Source organism: Oryctolagus cuniculus, chromosome 2, assembly GCF_051225735.1.
Source record: "Oryctolagus cuniculus isolate XC-2025 breed Fujian yellow rabbit chromosome 2, ASM5122573v1, whole genome shotgun sequence".
Taxonomy (NCBI): Eukaryota; Metazoa; Chordata; class Mammalia; order Lagomorpha; family Leporidae; genus Oryctolagus; species Oryctolagus cuniculus.
This window is the reverse complement of record NC_142868.1, coordinates 121,250,328-121,265,610: the sequence shown is the minus strand read 5'-3', so window position 1 is coordinate 121,265,610 and position 15,283 is coordinate 121,250,328. Positions and strand designations below refer to the sequence as shown.

Genomic DNA, 15,283 nt, shown 5'->3' with positions numbered 1-15,283 from the left:
GGCATCTATTAGGCAAGAAGAAATCAGAATAAAATGGTTAAAAAAAGAGACCCCAATAATGTGTATCATACTCATGTAAAGCACAAAGTTTTCAGAAGTAAGTCAGCAGCCGGCGCCACGGCTCACTAGGCTAATCCTCCGCCTGCGGCGCCGGCACACCGGGTTCTAGTCCCGGTCGGGGTGCCAGATTCTGTCCTGGTTGCCCCTTTTCCAGGCCAGCTCTCTACTGTGCCCAGGGAGTGCAGTGGAAGATGGCCCAAATTCTTGGGCCCTGCACCCCATGGGAGACCAGGAGAAGTACCTGGCTCCTGCCATCGGATCAGTGCGCTGCGCCGGCTGCAGCGCGCTGGCAGCGGTGGCCATTGGAGGGTGACCCAACGGCAAAGGAAGACCTTTCTCTCTGTCTCTCTCTCTCACTGTCCACTCTGCCTGTCAAAAAAAAAAAAAAAAAAAAAAGTAAGTCAGGACAGATTTATTGAGTGGAAGAAACCTGAAACCACGGAGTAGGGAGACCCGTTTTGGCAGCATAGGACAATGCTACTTCAAGTTCTAGGTGAAACAAAAGCTTTTGCTTGTAGACAAGTAGGTAGTATTTTCTTGTATAACCGACTGTGGAAAATCCTTCAAAAAGTTTTTGTGTGAAGCTTCCAGGAAAGCTTATCTGGTCCTTGGCGTGTCTGCTGTCACTAAATCTGGAACCCGACACGCTGGAGTTACTCTTCTGGTGTTTTTTTATGAGCACTGCTTGCACACAAAATAGTCTTCTGTGTTCCCATTTAATGTGGTCAAATGAACATATTTTGGTATGTAAGATTTTTTTCTTAGTTCATAAAAATTTTACTGACCATTTTGTGGGGAGAAAGTCATATAAAACACCTTGCTGCAGTTCCCCCTCCCTCCTTGGCTTCTCTCCAAAAGTTATCAGTGTATTTACATATGATTTACATGTTCATGTGGGGACTGGCTATGAATCACTGTGAATCATGGATGAGACTGTGGTCACATATTCCTCGTAGCCTTATTCATGGCCCCCTGTGCAATGTGACCCAGAGGTGCAGTCTGTTGCCTTTCCTCTTGAATTTCTGTTGGCCCTGTGACTGGCCTTGATCAACAGATTGCCCTTTTGCAATGTTGCCACCATCACAGGAAAAAGTTCAGACTAGCCTTCTTGTTATGACGGACCATGGGAAAGAGAAAGGCCCAGACATCAAACACCAGACTAAACAGCCAGCACCAAACACCAGACCTAAGAGCAAGTCCTTCTTACACCATCCAACCCAAGGCCACCACCAGATGACTGCAGTGACACTGGGAAGTAACCTAGGTAGGCAAACCAAAGAACTATCCTGCTGGGCCCAGCCCAAATTGCGAACAGAATTGTGAACAAATAAAGGATGGTTGTTTTAAGCCACTAAGTTTTAAGTAGTTAGTACATAGTAATAAATAATTGATATCATTTGATATCTGATACTTGCATTCTGATTTTGGAACTTACATTATTTTTGATATAATTTTTCACATACTTGGAAAAGTTGCCAGATAATTTTAAAAGACTTTATGTAGGTCTATTATATTACTTTACTTAAAACTTTCTGCAATAATTGGACATTTGGTTTGTTTACAGGTTTTCATTTTTATATATAATGTTGTATTAAACATCTTTGTGCAAGTGGTTTCTACATTTTTTCCTGTTATTGGAAAATTTTCTTACCAAAAATGGCATTAGTGGGAGAAAAGATGTCAGAGTTAATGCACATTATATATTGCCTGATATTTTCAAAAGATTGCTTTCAATTTATAGCATACCCAGCAGTGTACCTAACTCCCCACACCTACTCAGCAAACTTTCAAAAATTTATCCATTTTTGTGAAATCAGCAGACAAAAGAGCTATCTGTAGCCCCATGTTCATTACAGCTCAATTCACAATAGCTAAGATATGGAATCAACCCAGATGTCAATCAACTGAAGACTGGATAAAGAAATTATGGTTTATATACACTTTGGAACACTACTCAGCAGTTAAAAAAAAATGAAATCCTGTCTTTGCAACAAAATGGATGCACTAGGAAACCATTATGCTTAGTGAAATAAGCAAGTCCCCAAAAGACAGATACCATATGTTATCCCTGATCTGTGGTAACTAATAGAGTACCTAAAATGTAATGTATAGGAGTGATATTGACATTTTAAGATTTGATGATTGTTTATAGCCACTGTCTCTACTGTTGAGGAACAGTGCATTTTTTTTATACTATTTGATTAACTCTTAACTGAGTGTAGGGTTAAACTTTTGAGTATAAAGTTAACTGAAAATAGATCTTTGTAAAAATTAAGAGTGGGAATAGGAGAGGGAGGAGGGAGAAGGGTGGGAACGTTGGCAGGAGGGAAGGTAGGGTGGGAAGTACTACTATGTTCCTAAATCTGTGTATGAAACTTGAATACCTTAAATAAAATATAAAAACAAACAAACAAAAAAACAAAAAAAATTATCCATTTTTTAATGAAAGTGTGCTATGGTCTCAATATTTATTTCCTCCTGTACTCCCACAAAATTCATATGTGAAATCCTAATCCCCAAGATTATCAGCACGTGGGGTCTTTGGGAGGTGATGAGGTCATGAGGACACAGCCCTTGTGAACTGGATTTGTAGCCCTCTTACAAGAGGCCAAAGGCAGGCCTCTTTCCCTTTTTGCTACGTGCAGAGACAGGGAGAGGATGGCTGTCTGCGAGGAAGCCGCCCTCACCAGAAAATGAGTCTGCCAGTACCTTGATCTTGGACTTTCCAGCCTCTAGAACTGTGGGAATAAATTCCTGCTGTTCACAATCCATCCAGTTCATGGTGTTTTTTTATAGAAATCGACTATGACAAGGTATATATAGCAAAGGGTACAAACTTTACAGCTTGATTAATATTTACAAATATGAGGGAGCTTCAAAAACATGCAAGGACTTCAAAATTGGTTTTGCAAAAAATTAATTTCTAAATTCTATTTTCCATGAACATATTAGAAAATATTAAATATGGATATATATATTTGAGGTTTATCCATATTAATTCATGTAGATCACAACAACTCTGATATATTGTAGCTGCTGTTTGGTTTTTCATTGTATAAAAATGACACAATTAATCCATTCTCTAATTTTGATCCCACTATTTCATTATTGCAAGAAACCAACAAGTGAAAAAAAATTGTTATGATGATGACTTCCACATTAAAACACTGTGTATCCTGGGGTGGGCGTTTGGTGTGATGGTTAAGGCTCCACCTAGGACTCCTGCATCCCACAGCAGAGTCCAGCTGTGCTTCTGCTCCCAGCTTCCTGCTAACAGGCAGGAGGTAGCAGATGATGGGTCGAGTATTTGGGTTCCTGACACCTATGTGGGAGTTCTGGAATGAGTTCTAAGCTCCTGGTTTCAACCTGGCCCAGTCCCACTCTGCTGTCATGAGTGTCGAGAGTAACCCAGTGTAGGAAAGGTTTCTCTGTCTTTTTCTGTATACTTTTGCAATCTCCTGCCGTTAAGTGCCCTCTGCCATATGCCATATGCCATACAGCAAGAAGGCCCTCACCAGATGCAAGCACCTTAATAATGCCATGAAATGAATAAACTTCTATTGTTTACAAAGTATCCACTTTGTGGTATTCTGTTATAGCAATATAACATGGGCAAAAATAACCATAATGTATAATTGTTTTTTCATTGTTGGATTTGAGTTGCTAATATTTTGTTGGGAAATTTTACACCTATGTTCAAGAGAGATATCAGTTTGTATTGTTTTGTTTGTTTGTTTGTTTTGTTTTTGCTTTTTTTATATCTTTGGCTTTAATATTAGGATAATTCTGGCCTCAACGAAGAAATGTTCTTTCTCTTTTTTCCTTCTGTTTTCTGGAAGAGACTATAGAGATAATGGTATACTTTCTTCCTTAAACTTTAGTAGAATTCATAAGTGAATTCTTTTTTTTTTTTTTTTTTTTTCATGCTTAGACTGTTTCCTGCATGGTTTGTCTCCCCAGTCATTGTCCACAGGACTCTGGGAAGCTGTAGGAATATGCAGGCACAGACTTGAGGCCCGCTTCTTCTCCAACAGCGTGGGAAGGGACTGTACATCATCGGGCAGAGCCCTGTGCTCCCCTATGCCACCTGGACAGAGCCCGGGGAGAGTGACCTCCCAGGGTGTCCACGTTGGAACATAAGTGAATTCTAGGTCTGGTGCATTCTGCTTCAGAAGATTATTATTTATTCAGTTTCTTTAATAGATGTCTGTTCAGATTACCCAGATTTCCTGTTTCTTTTGGCAGACTGTATCTTTTTAAGGAATCAGCCTATTTCATCTAAGTTATCAAATTTATTGATTATAATTATTTGTAATAGTCCTTTTTTTTTTTTTTTTTTTTTTGACAGGCAGAGTGGACAGTGAGAGAGACAGAGAGAAAGGTCTTCCTTTTTGCCGTTGGTTCACCCTCCAATGGCCGCTGCGGCCGGCGCGCTGCGGCCGGCGCGCTGCGGCCGGCGCACCGCGCTGATCCGATGGCAGGAGCCAGGAGCCAGGTGCTTTTCCTGGTCTCCCATGGGGTGCAGGGCCCAAGCACCTGGGCCATCCTCCACTGCACTCCCTGGCCACAGCAGAGGGCTGGCCTGGAAGAGGGGCAACCGGGACAGAATCCAGCGCCCCGACCGGGACTAGAACCCGGTGTGCCGGCGCCGCTAGGCGGAGGATTAGCCTAGTGAGCCGCGGCGCCAGCCTAATAGTCCTTTATTACCCTTTTCATGTTCATGGGATCAAGAGTGATATCCTTCCTTCATTTCTGCTATTAGTAATGTGTAGCGTCTCTTATTCTTGGTGAGCCTAACTAGATGTTTATAATTGCACTGATATTTGCAAAGAACCAGCTTTAGTTTCATTGATTCTTTTTCTATTGATATCCTCTGTTCAATTTCGATGTTTGCTGCCCACATTTTTATAAGTTATCTTCTTCTGCTTAATTTTAATAAAATTTTCTCTTTTTTTCCCCTAGTACCCTAAGGTGGAAGCTTAGATTATTAATTTTATATCTTCTTCTTTTCCAAAACATGCATTTATAGTGGTATAATTTCAGTCTAAGGGCCAGTGCTGTCACGTAGTGGGTTAAGCCACTACCTGCAGTGCTGGCATCCCATATGGGCACCAGTTTGAGTTCTGGCTGCTCCACTTCCGATCCAGCTCTCTGCTGTGGCCTGGGAAAGCAGAAGATGGCGCAAGTCCTTGGGCCCTTGTACCTGCAAGGGAGATCTGGAAGAAGCTCCTGGCTCCTGGCTCCTGGCTCCTGGCTCCTGGCTCCTGGCTTCGAATCAGCCCAGCTCTGGCCATTGCAGCCATTTGGGGGAATAAACCAGCAGATGGAAGATCTCTCTCTCTCTCTCTCTCTCTCTCTCTCTCTGTCTCTTCTTTCTCTGTAACTCTGCTCTTCAAATAAATAAATAAATCTTTAAAGCAGTTCAAAATATGATAAGTATCAATCCAACTTTATTAATAATTTTAATTGTGAATGATATAAGTATTAAAAGACAGAAATTATGAAAGTATATTATTTTATTTTATTAAAGATGTATTTATAGGGGCCGGCGCCATGGCGCAGTAGGTTAATCCTCCGCCTGCGGCGTCAGCATCTCATATGGGTGCTGGTTCTAGTCCTGGCCACTCCTCTTCCAATCCAGCTCTCTGCTGTGGCCTGGGAAAGCATTAGAAGATGGTTCAAGTGCTTGGGCCCCTGCATCCACATGGGAGACTGGGAAGGAAGCTCCTGGCTCCTAGCTTCCGATCGGCACAGCTCTGGCCGTTGCAGCCATCTGGGGAGTGAACCAACGGAAGGAAGACCTCTCTCTCTGTCTCTCCCTCTCACTGTCTGTAACTCTACCTCTCAAATAAATAAATAAAATCTTTTAAAAAATGTATTTAAACATTTAAAGAGTTACACAGAGAGAGGGAGAGAACTTCCATCCGCTGGTTTACTCTCCAAATGGCTACAACGGCAAGGGCTGTACCAGGCCGAAGCCAGGAGCTTCTTCCAGGTCTCCTGTGTTGGTGGCAGGGCTCAAACACCTTGGCCATCTTCCCTGCATTTCTCAGGGTATTAGAGAGAGCTGAATAGGCAGTGGAGCAGCCAGGATTTGAACCAGCACCCACATGTGATGCTGGCACATCGCTGACGGCTTAACATGCTATGCATGATGCCAGTCTCCAGAGCTTACATATTTTTTTAAAAAAGGAGAGAGTATTTAGTCTCACAGTTAAGCTTCCCCCACCCCAACATCCTACATCAGAGTACCTGGGTCCAATGCTCTCCTGCAGCTCCTGATTCCAGCTTCCTATGAAGGCAGACTCTAGAAGTGTCTAGTGTCTAGTGATGACAGCTCAAGTAATTGGGTTCCTGTCACCCTCATGGGAGACCTGGACTGGGTTCCAGGATCCCTGCTTTGGCCCTGGTCCAATCCCTGCCATTGTGGGCACTTGGGAAGTGAACAAGTAGATCCTCTCTCTCTCTCCATCTTAAGTAAATAAAGAATTAATTAAAAAAAATAAGATCCAACCAAATTTTGTTTAAAAGAAACACATTTTAAATATAAAGACACAGATTAAAAGCAAAGAGATGGAAAATTATATAACATGTAAATACTAGTCAAAAGGAGGCCGGAGCACTACATTCATTTTAGACAAAGAAAACTTCAAGGAAAAATTTCCAGGAAAAAGAGGAGCAATATACAAAAAAATCTCAAAAAAAACCACATAAGGGTCTTTAATGTGTGTGGTCCTGACAACAAAATGTCAAATACAGTATGAGAAGAAAAAACTGATAGACCTGCAAGAAAAATGGAAGAATGCACTATTGTACTCAGACTTCAGCACCCCTTCCTCAGTGACTGACAGATCTGGCAGGCATAAAATCAGTAATTACAGAGTTGAACTGAACAGTACTGTCAATCAACTGATCTAACTGACATTTATAGAATCTTTCATCCAGTAGAATATATGTTCTTCTCAAGCTCACATGGGACACTGAGCAAGAGAAACCATGTTCTGGGTCAAGAATAGAGGTCAACCTAGTATGCTATCAGATGACAATAGGATTAAACTAGCAATCAGTAACAGAAAGATATCCGGAAAATCCCAAAATGTTTGGAAGTTAAATAATACACTTTTTTTTTTTTTTTTGACAGGCAGAGTGGACAGTGAGAGAGAGAGAGACAGAGAGAAAGGTCTTCCTTTGCTGTTGGTTCACCCTCCAATGGCCGCCGCGGATCTGATGGCAGGAGACAGGTGCTTATCCTGGTCTCCCATGGGGTGCAGGGCCCAAGCACTTGGGCCATCCTCCACTGCACTCCCAGGCCACAGCAGAGAGCTGGCCTGGAAGAGAGGCAACTGGGACAGAATCCGGCGCCCCGACCAGGACTAGAACCCGGTGTGCCGGCGCCGCAAGGCGGAGGATTAGCCTAGTGAGCCGCGGCGCTGGCCTATAATACACTTCTAAACAAAAAATGGTCAAAGATGAAGTCTCAGGAGATGAGCAATTTTAAAATATTTTGAACTCAATAAAAATTAAAATACAACTGGGTTGGACATTCAATGTAGTGGTTAGGATGCTGTTTGGGGGTCCGTCATAGTGGGTAAGACCACAGCCTGTGATAATGACATTCCATATGGCTGCCAGCTCATGTCCCAGTTGCTCTACTTCCCCTGCAGCTCCCTGCTAGTCGTCTGGGAAAAGCAGCCAGTACTGGGAAAGGATGTCTGAAGTCCTTGGGAGAGACCCGGAAGAAGCTCCTGGCCCCTAGCCTCAGGCTGGCCTAGTCACAGCCGTTGCGGCCATCTAGGGAATGAACCAGCGGATGGAAGATCTCGCTCTGTTAACTCTGATTTTCAGATACATACATACATACATTTTTTAAAAAACAGATACTGTTTGAGATGCCTGCATCCCATTTCACAGTGCCTGAGTTTGAGTCCCGGCTCCACTCCCAGTTCCAGCTTCCTGTTAATGCACATCCTGGGAGGCAGCAGGTGATGCTGAAGTACTTGGGTCTCCGCCACTCCCATGGGAGCTCCCAGATTCACCGTGCTCCAGTGTTGGGATTTGGGGGATGAACCAGCGAATCATACAGAAGATTGTTCTCGTTATCTCTCTCAAATAAAATGAAAATTTTTAAAAGAAAGCACAATTTATAAAAATCTGTGGGATGCAGTGAAAGCAATGATTAGATGGAAATTATCTGTTCAAAATATTTATTTATTTATTTATTTGAAAGGCAAAGTTACAGAGAGGCAAAGGGAGAGAGAGAGAGAGAGATCTTCCATCCACTGGTTCACTACCCAAATGGCCACAACGGCCAGAGCTGGGGCTGGGATGATCTGAAGCCAGGAGCCTGGAGCTCATATGGGATACCAGCATCCCACATAGGTGGTGGCTTAATCTGCTATGGCATGATGGTAGCGCCTGAACCAATTTTTTTAAGATTTACTTATTCATTTGAAACTCAAAGTTACACAGAGAGAGAGATCTTCCATTCACTAGTTCATTCCTCAAATGTCTCCAATGGCTGGGGCTGGGCCATGCCAAAACCAGGAACCTGGAACTCCATCTAGGTCTGCCATGTGGGTAGCAGGGCCAAGCACTTGGGCCATCTTCTGCTGCTTTCCCAGGTGCATCAGCAGGGAGCTGGATCAGAAGAGGAGCAGCTGAGACTTGAACGCTTGATCAAATGGGATTCTGGTGTCTCAGGAGGTGGCTTAATCTGCTGCACGACAACACTGGCCCCATTTTCAGCTTGTTTTCATCCACTGCTCTTGTTCTACATTTCTTATTTGCCTTAACTCCTTTTCCACAGTCTCTATTTTATTGTATGATTCCATTTTCTCTCATAGTGTAGCAACTGTCTTTCTTCTTAAAAAATTTTTGGTGGTGTCCATAGTTTGGAGTCTACAGTTCTCAGTCTACTTTGAAGTGATACTATACTGTTTCTTTGGTTGTACAGGTACTTTGAACAGAGCGTTCCCAATTTCTCCCTTGCCCCCTAATGCTTATAACACTGCTGCCATTCACGTCACTTAGCTACAAGCAATAATTACTAGAAGCATTGATTGTGTAGGTTAGACATAAATTGTGAAGATTTCACATTTTGGGGTATTTTTTCGCATGTAGTTATTTATTATGTTCTATTGCTGTGTATTTTATTAGTATTTGTGTTTTTAAATATGTCTAATTATCCAGCATGGTGAGTTTTGAAGATCAGGTATGAGATAGAAGGGAAGGATTCTGGGCACAGGACTACAGGCCTTTGTGATAGGGTTGATGGCAGGTTTTCCAGTCTTTTAAAGAAGTTTCCATCCTAGGGAATGGGATGCTGGAACCCACACTGTTCTTTTCTTTTGAGCATTGTCTGTGGTAAACACTTTCATATTCAGTAATGGCTCCAGTCAAATTGCAAAGGCTCTTAACAAAAGATGCTTAACTTTCAGTCATTGCCATTTAATAAGTAAAGGGGCTGATTATCTTCAATTGTTACTGAAATCTTGAAAAAAATAGTAAAACTTTTGTTAAAAAAAAAAAAAAAAAAGCAAAGCCACAGTTGTAAAGGCTCAAGAAGCAAGTGATTTAGTAGTAGTTATTTACTGTCTAGCAAAGGAAGGAGCATACAATGGTGAGAACATAGAATGGCAGCATTGAACTCAGAGGGAGTAAAATGCTACCACAAGATGTAATATGAAAAAATGAAAAGGTGCCTGTGTTTAACTACCAGATCAGCTGGTATATTAATGACACATGACATTACATTCAAGAAGCCGTGTGTGAACAACTGAAATAATTAGTTATCTCTGAAGATTGATGAGTCAACAGTTTTTACCAATAAATGTCATATCATCTTTTTTTTTTTTTTTTGGACAGGCAGAGTGGACAGTGAGAGAGAGAGAGAGACAGAGAGAAAGGTCTTCCTTTTTCCGTTGGTTCACCCTCTAATGGCCGCTGTGCTGATCCGAAGGCAGGAGCCAGGTGCTTCTCCTGGTCTCCCATGCGGGTGCAGGGCCCAAGCACTTGGGCCATCCTCCACTGCCCTCCTGGGCCACAGCAGAGAGCTGGACAGGAAGAGGGGCAACCGGGACAGAATCCAGCGCCCTGACCGGAACTAGAACCTGGTGTGCAGGCGCCGCAGGCTGAGGATTAGCCTAGTGAGCCGCGGCACCGGCCTATATCATCATATTTTTAATGCTTTTAAATAAGATACAATTCAAGAACTTTTTTTTCTATTGCAAAAATCTGCCCTAAATAAGCACAGATTCATTACAGTAGTTCCCACCTATCTTTAGGGTACACATTCCCAGGCCCCCAGTGGCTGCCTAAAACCATGGACAGCACTGAACTCCTTATGCATTCTGTGTTTTCTTATGTATACAGACCTATATAAAATTCAATTTATAAATTAAGCCCAGTAAAAATTAACAATAACTAATAATAAAATAGAACAATTACAAAATACTGTATTAAAATTGCCAGCCTCTCTACTCTTGTACTTTGGAGCCATTCTTAGGCAAAATGATGATTACTGCAATAATGCAAAACCATACCATGACAGTGGAGCCCGCATTCCACGTGGCAACTAAGTGACCAACAGGAGGAGTAGCATTTATGGGTACTCTGGATATGCTGGACAAAAGGATGATTCACAACCCAGGTTTGAGGGAAGGGGACTGCATGAAAGCCTATCATGCTACTCTCACCACTGCACAGTTTAAACTATGAGTGAACTGGTTATTTCTAAAATTCCCCACTTAATATTTTTGGACCACGGTTGACCCTGAGTAAGTAAAGCTAGTGAATGCAAAACTGCAGATAAGTGGGGGAGCTGCTGCACTGCTTTGTCTTCATGTCTGGAACGGAAGAACTATATGGGTATCCATCCTGGCAGGGTCCACCAATGGTTAGCTCCAGGAGAAGCAAAGTGAACAAAGGAAATTTTGACTTCGTTTATAACATAGTTTTCTCACAGAGAGCTGCTGGTGTCAGAGCCTATCAAAGAAGAACTATTAAATGTTTAGATGATGTGACATACATGGTTGACTTCTTTAAACAGACAACAATTCACTCAAAAGTTTTTTTTTGAGAGGCAAAGTTACAGAGAGAAAGAGAGGTCTTTCATCGCTGGTTTACTCCCCAGTTGGCCTCAACAGTCAGAGCCGCACTGATCCGAAGCCAGGAGCCAGGAGCTTCTTCTGGGTCTTGCACATGGGTGCAGGGGCCCAAGGACTTGGACCATCTTCTACTGATTTCCCAGGCCATTAACAGGGAGTTGGATCAGAAGTTGAGCACCTGGGACTCAAACCCGCACGCATATGTGATGCCAGTGCTGCAGGTGGAGACTTAACCAGCTAGGCCACAGCACTGGTCCCCCCAAAAATGGTTTCAAAACTGTGTGAATACCTGCGCAAAAAGCACGTAACTCTCCTGCTACAGACTGACATTCGGTGGCTTAGTAGAAATAGAGTTCTCAACAGGAGTGTGGCTAACAGCTGAATCACCAGACTGCAGAGAGAACGTTTACCTGAAGGGGCAAGGTCCTCAGACTTAAAACAAGTGGAATTCTGACCAACTATGATGATGCGGCCCCTCCTTGCCAACACAGGCCATGACTGGAAGAAGACTCTCTCCCTGAATCTTCTGATTCGCCTGAGTGTGGCTTGGAGAGATGAAAAGGATTCGTAAGTGCAGTCTGGTCATGTACTCAATATTCACTGATCTGTCTCTAGACAAGTTCTGGGTTGCCGTGAAAAAATAGGCTTCTGCTATTCATGGGAAAATGACATTTTGGTGAAGTTTTAAACTCATTAAATGTGTAAATAAAGTTTCCCTTGCTTAAGATGCACCAGACATTGTCTTATTTTGGTGGAAAATGAAATATGTGTGTTAGACCAGCAAAAATAAGAGACATGGTTTCAATGAAGAGGTAAATTTCATTCTTTCATCTTAATTTTTTTAAAAAATGCATTTATTTAATGTATTTGAAAGGCAGGGAGACAGATATAGATAGATGACAGACATAGACAAACAGAGAGAGATTCCCTGATCCCAAATACTCTGATTCCCTTCCCAAATGTTCAAAAACAGTTGGAGCTAGGTCAGGTCAAAGGTAGAAGCTGGGAATTCGATCCAGGTCTCCCACGATGGCAACAGTAACCTAACTACTTGGTTCAACATCTGCTAAGCTAGGGTGCACATCAGCAGGAAGCTGAAGTTGGCAGCAGAGCTAGGACTTGAACCCGGGCACTCCAATAGGGAATCTAGGCACTCAAGTGGTCTACCCTTCATTCTTCAGTTTTAGTTTCAAAAATAACACTTTTAACCCTTTTACTGAGACCAGTAAAAAAAATCAAGAAAATGATAAATGTATACAATAATTTTATAACTGCTAAGCCCATGTGGGAGCCTGAGCATGCCACTCAGTAAAGAAATGCTTTCCTTAAAAAAAAATTTTTATTTATTTATTTGAGAGGCAGAGTTATAGACAGAGAGATAGAAACGTCTTGCATCTGCTGGTTCATTCCCCAAATGATTGCAGTGGCTGGAGCTGGGCCCATCCAAAGCCAGGAGCCAGGAATTTCTTCCGGGGCTCCCACACTGGTGCAGGAGCCCAAGCATTTGAGCCATTTTCCACTGCTTTCCCAGGCACATTAGCAGGGAGCTGGATTGGAAGAAGAGCATGAGGGACCAAACCAGTGCCCACATGGCGTGCCGGTGTCACAGGCAGGGCTTTACCTACTACGTCACAGCACTGGCCCCATAAAGAAATGCTTTGAGGCCGGCGCTGTGGCTCACTAGGCTAATCCTCTGCCTGCGGCTACGGCACACCGGGTTCTAGTCCCGGTCGGGGCGCCGGATTCTGTCCCGGTTGCCCCTCTTCCAGGCCAGCTCTCTGCTGTGGCCAGGGAGTGCAGTGGAGGATGGCCCAAGTACTTGGGCCCTGCACCCATGGGAGTCCAGGATAAGTACCTGGTTCCTGCCATCGGATCAGCGTGGTGCGCCGGCTACAGAGCGCCAGCCGCAGCGGCCATTGGAGGGTGAACCAATGGCAAAAGGAAGACCTTTCTCTCTGTCTCTCTCTCTCACTGTCCAATCTGCCTGTCAAAAAAAAAAAAAAAAAAAAAAAAAAAGAAAGAAAAGAAATGCTTTGACACCGTCTTGAAGAAAAAAATGTTTTAGGCTAAATTTTTAAATTTTAAATGTTGCTTTGATTATGGTTTCAGTAGCTTTTCGTTTCAACATTGTCAGTAAATTTGTATATTGTAAATTTATTATTTTTTAAATATTTATTTATTTTATTTGAAAGTCAGAGTTATTGGCCGGTGCCACGGCTCACTAGGCTAATCCTCTGCCTTGCGGTGCTGGCACACCGGGTTCTAGTCCTGGTTGGGGCGCTGGATTCTGTCCCGGTTGCCCCTCTTCCAGGCCAGCTCTCTGCTGTGGCCAGGGAGTGCAGTGGAAGATGGCCCAAGTCCTTGGGCCCTGCACCCCATGGGAGACCAGGATAAGTACCGGGCTCCTGCCATCGGATCAGCGCAGTGCGCTGGCCACGGTGGCCATTGGAGGGTAAACCAACAGCAAAGGAAGACCTTTCTCTCTGTCTCTCTCTCTCTCACTGTCCACTCTGCCTGTCAAAAAAAAAAAAAAAAAAAAAAAAAAGAGTTACACAGAGAGAGAAAGAAGGAGAGGCAGAGAAAGAGGTCTTCCATCCACTGGTTCACTTTCCAGATGGTCGCAATAGCTGGAGCTGCTCCGACCCGAAGCCAGGAGCCTGGAGCTTCCTTTGGGTCTCCCACATGGGTGCAGGGGCCCAAGGACTTGGGCCATCTTCTACTGCTTTCCCAGGCCATAGCAGAGAGCTGGATTGGAAGTGAAGCAGCCGGGACTAGAACTGGCACCCATATGGGATGCTGGCACTGCAGGCGGTGGGGCTTTACCCCCTATACCACAGCACCGGCCTGTAAATATATTATTTACTTATTTATTTATTTTTAAGATTTTATTTATTTAAAGTCAGAGTTACACAGAGAAAGGAGAGACAGAGAGAGAGAAGTCTTCTGTCCAATGGTTCACTCCCCCGATGGCCACATCAGCCGGAGCTGCTCCGATCCGAAGCTAGGAGCCAGGAGCTTCTTCTGGGTCTCCCACATGAGTGCAGGGGCCCAAGGACTTGGGCCATCTTCTACTGCTTTCCCAGGCCATAACAGAGAGCTGGATTGGAAGAGGAGCAGCCGGGTCTTGAACTGGCGCCCATATGGGATGCCGGCGCTTCAGGCCAGGGCATTAACCCACTGCAAAACAGCTAAGGGCCCTGTAAATATATTATTTAAAACCATTTTACAGGCCGGTGCCGCGGCTCAACATGCTAATCCTCCGCCTTGCGGCGCCGGCACACCGGGTTCTAGTCCCGGTCAGGGCGCTGGATTCTGTCCCGGTTGCCCCTCTTCCAGGCCAGCTCTCTGCTGTGGCCTGGGAGTGCAGTGGAGGATGGCCCAAGTCCTTGGGCCCTGCACCCCATGGGAGACCAGGAGAAGCACCTGGCTCCTGCCTTCGGATCAGCGCGGTGCGCTGGCCGCAGTGTGCTGGCCGCGGCGGCCATTGGAGGGTGACCCAACGGCAAAGGAAGACCCTTCTCTTTGTCTCTCTCTCTCATTGTCCACTCTGCCTGTCAAAAATAATAATAATAATAATAATAAATAATAATAATAAAATCAATTGACAATCTTTATGTAGATTAAATCTACTTCCCCTATTTGTTTTTTCTTTAAAGATTTATTTATTTATTTAAAGGCAAATAAATACAGAGAGAGAGAGAGACAGAGAGAGAGAGAGAGATAATATTCTATCTGCTAGTTCCTTCCCCAAATGGCTGAAACAGCCTGGGCCAGGGTGAAGCCAGAAGTCAGGATCTCCATCTGGGTCTCCCATGTGGGTGGCAAGGATCCAAGTACTTAGGCTGTCTTCTGATGTTTTCCCAGGCACCTTATCAGGATGCTGGATCAGAAGCCAAGTAGCCAGGACTTGAATGGGCACTCTGTTTCTTTCTTTTTTTTTTTCTCCTTTTTCTTTTCTTTTTATTTATTTGACAGGTAGAGTTATAGACAGTGAGAGAGAGAGAGAGACAGAGAGAAAGGTCTTCCTTCCGTTGGTTCACTCCCCAAATGGCCGTTACGGCCAGCGTGCTGCTTCCTCCTGGTCTCGCATGTGGGTGCAGGACCCAAGCACTTGGGCC

The 15,283-nt window shown here is 43.9% G+C and overlaps 1 long non-coding RNA gene and 1 other non-coding gene across 4 annotated transcripts in view; both read right to left on the bottom strand.

Moving 5' to 3' along the window:
• LOC127490298 (uncharacterized) overlaps positions 1–15,283 on the bottom strand; it is an 85,956-nt gene that overhangs the window by 36,033 nt on the left and 34,640 nt on the right. The window lies entirely within an intron of this gene.
• On the bottom strand, positions 3,991–4,193 carry LOC127490434 (small nucleolar RNA SNORA73 family). Its single transcript, XR_007918385.1, has one exon. It is a non-coding gene; the product is annotated as a small nucleolar RNA SNORA73 family (small nucleolar RNA).